Source organism: Onthophagus taurus, unplaced genomic scaffold, assembly GCF_036711975.1.
Source record: "Onthophagus taurus isolate NC unplaced genomic scaffold, IU_Otau_3.0 ScKx7SY_31, whole genome shotgun sequence".
In the NCBI taxonomy this organism is placed as follows: domain Eukaryota; kingdom Metazoa; phylum Arthropoda; class Insecta; order Coleoptera; family Scarabaeidae; genus Onthophagus; species Onthophagus taurus.
In genome coordinates, this window is record NW_027248956.1 from 19,207 (window position 1) to 24,495 (window position 5,289).

The following is a 5,289-nucleotide window of genomic DNA, read 5'->3' on the forward strand; positions in this document are numbered from 1 at the left end:
CTTGTTCGTCTGTTCGCGGAGATTCACGTTTTACGGGACGAAGCAACGACAAAATTATCGTCGTCGGTGGTTTTTGTGTTGTTTCGGCAGCAGGAAGCCAGCGGTCGCGGGTGGACAGTCTAGAGTTTTATTGTGCGTGTAGTACGTCGTTAGTAGTTCTTTAAGTTGAGCAGCGGCAAGCGTAGCCCTTCCTTCTTCCGACACTTTTAGTTGTGGTAGATTTGTGTTAAGAGGCGCGCGCTCCGGACTACCACTGCTACGCCCACCTCTACGACGCACCGTAGCGATCGCAACCGTCGTCGTTGTTCTTCTACCGTATTGTCGTGTTCTACGTTCGAACGGCTAACAGTTCCCTGGTTGATCCTGCCAGTAGTCATATGCTTGTCTCAAAGATTAAGCCATGCATGTCTCAGTACAAGCCAAATTAAGGTGAAACCGCGAAAGGCTCATTAAATCAGTTATGGTTCCTTAGATCGTACACACATTTACTTGGATAACTGTGGTAATTCTAGAGCTAATACATGCAAACAGAGCTCCGACCGGAGACGGAAGGAGCGCTTTTATTAGATCAAAACCAATCGGTGGCGGGTTAAACCGTCACCGTACACCTTGGTGACTCTGAATAACTTTTTGCTGATCGCACGGTCTCGCACCGGCGACGCATCTTTCAAATGTCTGCCTTATCAACTGTCGATGGTAGGTTCTGCGCCTACCATGGTTGTAACGGGTAACGGGGAATCAGGGTTCGATTCCGGAGAGGGAGCCTGAGAAACGGCTACCACATCCAAGGAAGGCAGCAGGCGCGCAAATTACCCACTCCCGGCACGGGGAGGTAGTGACGAAAAATAACGATACGGGACTCATCCGAGGCCCCGTAATCGGAATGAGTACACTCTAAACCCTTTAACGAGGATCAATTGGAGGGCAAGTCTGGTGCCAGCAGCCGCGGTAACACCAGCTCCAAAAGCGTATATTAAAGTTGTTGCGGTTAAAAAGCTCGTAGTCGAATTTGTGTCTCGCGCCGCCGGTTCATCGCTCGCGGTGTCAACTGGCGTGTCCGCGGGACGTCCTGCCGGTGGGCTTAGCTCTTCGGGGCGGCCCAATTTCAATCCCACCGCGGTGCTCTTTACTGAGTGTCGAGGTGGGCCGGCACGTTTACTTTGAACAAATTAGAGTGCTTAAAGCAGGCTAAAACTTCGCCTGAATACTGTGTGCATGGAATAATGGAATAGGACCTCGGTTCTATTTTGTTGGTTTTCGGAACCCCGAGGTAATGATTAATAGGAACGGATGGGGGCATTCGTATTGCGACGTTAGAGGTGAAATTCTTGGATCGTCGCAAGACGGACAGAAGCGAAAGCATTTGCCAAAAACGCTTTCATTGATCAAGAACGAAAGTTAGAGGTTCGAAGGCGATCAGATACCGCCCTAGTTCTAACCATAAACGATGCCAGCTAGCGATCCGCCGACGTTCCTCCGATGACTCGGCGGGCAGCTTCCGGGAAACCAAAGCTTTTGGGATCCGGGGGAAGTATGGTTGCAAAGCTGAAACTTAAAGGAATTGACGGAAGGGCACCACCAGGAGTGGAGCCTGCGGCTTAATTTGACTCAACACGGGAAACCTCACCAGGCCCGGACACCGGAAGGATTGACAGATTGAGAGCTCTTTCTTGATTCGGTGGGTGGTGGTGCATGGCCGTTCTTAGTTGGTGGAGCGATTTGTCTGGTTAATTCCGATAACGAACGAGACTCTAGCCTGCTAACTAGGCGTATTTTCGACATCTCAAAGGTCCGCCGGCCCGACGTCCGCGTCGTGGTCGCGCGCGATTTTTACTGTCGGCGTACAATTAATTCTTCTTAGAGGGACAGGCGGCTTCTAGCCGCACGAGATTGAGCAATAACAGGTCTGTGATGCCCTTAGATGTTCTGGGCCGCACGCGCGCTACACTGAAGGAATCAGCGTGTCTTCCCTGGCCGAGCGGCCCGGGTAACCCGTTGAACCTCCTTCGTGCTAGGGATTGGGGCTTGCAATTGTTCCCCATGAACGAGGAATTCCCAGTAAGCGCGAGTCATAAGCTCGCGTTGATTACGTCCCTGCCCTTTGTACACACCGCCCGTCGCTACTACCGATTGAATGATTTAGTGAGGTCTTCGGACCGGTACGCGGCGGAGTTTCGACGTCGCCGATGTTGCTGGGAAGATGACCGAACTTGATCATTTAGAGGAAGTAAAAGTCGTAACAAGGTTTCCGTAGGTGAACCTGCGGAAGGATCATTAACGTAACGCGAACGCAAAATAACGTCGTCGCGTCGTTAAAAGAGAACCAAACCAAGTCTTCGTGCCGACGAACCCGAGAGAAGCGCGCGTTTTTATATCTTCGCATATCGTTTCGACGATGAATTTATAACTAACAGCAGCGCTTTCGGTGTCGTTCGCGGCCGAACTTTTAACGATGAAAAAGTCGTCGTCGCACGTCGTTCTTTTCGTGTGTATAACCAGGCGTGATAGATAGGCAGACGCGTATAATATTAATAATAATATTATAAGACGTCGCCGCTCGTCTTACACACAGCTAAAGCACGCTCGACGCGCTTTTAAACGTAATAATATCGACCGCAGAGAACATCGATTAGTAGTCTCTTAATCTTGTCGTGAATAGAGTGGTACGTCCTCGTCGTACGTACACCATCGCGCGAGATGGGGGGGGCGAAACCTAGGTGTTTCGAAGCGGTCATATTTTTCGAACGCATCACGTTGTCGCTCCGGAAATCCAGAGCGGCTTGGACGCATTTAAAGAGTGTGGGTCGTAGTCCGTCGAAAGACGACGGAAACCCGTCGGAGACCGATCGAGGCTTTCGATTATTTAATAATTTTTTTGGGTACCTATCGTAGGGAAACACCACCGCTGCGCGTTACCATTCGTATAACGCGCGCGAGTTCGGTTTAGTATCTGCGAAAAGGAGAAGCGCACCAACCTCCTCCATTGAGGACGACGAGTGCGGCACTCCGACGGTGGTAAAATGATGTTCGCCCAAAATTTATAATCGCAAGGCCCGACAATAAACGACGACGGGAGCGCTTAGTTGTTCCGCCGCCACGCACGATCGGCGGGCGAGCGCTCGTCCCTCTCGCCGGCTATATTTCGTCGTACGACGTTCGAGGAAACTGTCGTCGTCGTCTTGGCCGCCGGTGTTTGCGTCGTAAAGCCGCCTGGCGGAGCGATAATATAACGCCTGTGTTAATAAATGCAATTACCAAGCGTAAATGTTAACTTGTACGGTGTAAAACTAGCCCAAATCCGCCGCTACCGCGCAACAGAGAGTGCGCACGAGCTGGCGTTGTTACTTTAAGTAACGTGATCAAAAAAGATTACCCTGAACGGTGGATCACTTGGCTCGTGGGTCGATGAAGAACGCAGCTAATTGCGCGTCAAATTGTGAACTGCAGGACACTTGAACATCGACACTTCGAACGCACATTGCGGTCTTCGGATACTGTTCCTGGACCACTCCTGGCTGAGGGTCGTTTCAATTTCCACGACTGCCGGGCGCGCTACGCGCCGAAAAACGGCGCGGTGCGTCGTGGCAAATATCTGATCGTTCGCGAACGAGTCCGGCCCGCTTCGACCGCCCCTCCATAGCAGAGGGCGGCGAGCTCGTCCGTTCGTTTAGCGTCGATTAAAATTAACGCCTTTATTGGTTCGCGGCGAGCGACGTGCACCAGTATATCCAGTAATATACGGTCTCGTCGTGTTACATACGCCAGTCCGAACTCGATTGTGATCGACGTGTCAGAGAGTTTGTTTTACCGCATAAAACGGGCGTCGTCGTATTATAACAGCCCCGCATGTACGCCGAACGGCAACGACTAATGGAAATTTTTTACGAACGGTCTGACCGCCCAACGCGAGCGAGTCGTCGTAGTAATTAATATTTTTCGCTTGTCGGATTAAAAATGACGTATCTATGTTCGGAGGCGGCGATGCGATGTACAGTCACGTTTAGCGTTAATAAAACAATACAACACGGCTTCGTCAGATCGCGTAGAGTATCGATATTCGCGCGTCAGCGTAGCGTGAAGTGGTAACAACCACGCATAGCGAGGTGATTGAGAGAGCGTTTTGCGCTCTCCTTCCGTACTCGTCGCCCATCGAAGCGACGGATCGCTATGTTATGTTTGTTATTTTAACTACCGCCGAAAGAGCGCGCGAATATATCGACGGGTGCGTGCCGTTTGTGTGACCGAGGCGATGATATATTTTTGTTAAAAAAATATACGTTGTAATATAAGAGAGCTAGAGAACTTGGCGGCGGCAACTTAATAATTTTATATTTTTAAGAAAAAGCTACGCCTCCGACTCGCTCTTGTGAAACGCGACCTCAGAGCAGGTGAGAGTACCCGCTGAATTTAAGCATATTATTAAGCGGAGGAAAAGAAACTAACAAGGATTCCCTTAGTAGCGGCGAGCGAACAGGGAAAAGCCCAGCACCGAATCCCGCGGCCGGAAACGGACGCCGGGAAATGTGGTGTTAGGGAGGATCCGCTATCCCGAGATCGCACGGCGAGCCCAAGTCCTTCTTGAACGGGGCCACTTACCCAGAGAGGGTGCCAGGCCCGTAGAGGCGGCCGTCGGTAGCGGGAGGATCTCTCCTCAGAGTCGGGTTGCTTGAGAGTGCAGCCCTAAGTGGGTGGTAAACTCCATCTAAGGCTAAATATGACCACGAGACCGATAGCGAACAAGTACCGTGAGGGAAAGTTGAAAAGAACTTTGAAGAGAGAGTTCAATAGTACGTGAAACCGTTCAGGGGTAAACCTGAGAAACCCGAAAGGTCGAAAGGGGAGATTCAACGCGACCGGTGTTCGCGAGCTTCGTGTTTTGTTGACGAGCTGTCCCCCTCACGGGTGTGTCAGCCCGCACGGCACGTCGAACGATCGGGCATTGGACGCGTGCACTTCTCCTCCTGTAGGACGTCGTGACCCGTTGGGCGTCGGTTTAAGGCCCGCGGTGGAGACCGAACGCCGTTATTATGAGCGTTCGGACCCGCGGTGTCCCGACCGGCTCGACCGACGGTATAACTAAGGCGTGGGGCCGCGACTTGTTCGCGTCCGGCTCGTCGCAAGCGCGAACGTCAATCGAGGCGTCCGGGCCTGGTACCGGATCTTCGAACGTTCGGCTGTTGGCGACGTTGTCCTCGGACAGACCCCAAAATTTAATACACGCCAGTCTACGGCGCTATAGCTTTGGGTACTTTCAGGACCCGTCTTGAAACACGGACCAAGGAGTCTAGC

The 5,289-nt window shown here is 51.8% G+C and overlaps 2 non-coding genes across 2 annotated transcripts; both read left to right on the forward strand.

Moving 5' to 3' along the window:
• The first annotated feature begins 350 nt into the window (after positions 1 to 350).
• On the forward strand, positions 351 to 2,277 carry LOC139432585 (small subunit ribosomal RNA). Its single transcript, XR_011642325.1, has one exon. It is a non-coding gene; the product is annotated as a small subunit ribosomal RNA (ribosomal RNA).
• Positions 2,278 to 3,370: 1,093 nt separating this feature from the next.
• On the forward strand, positions 3,371 to 3,525 carry LOC139432584 (5.8S ribosomal RNA). Its single transcript, XR_011642324.1, has one exon. It is a non-coding gene; the product is annotated as a 5.8S ribosomal RNA (ribosomal RNA).
• The last annotated feature ends 1,764 nt before the right edge of the window (positions 3,526 to 5,289 follow it).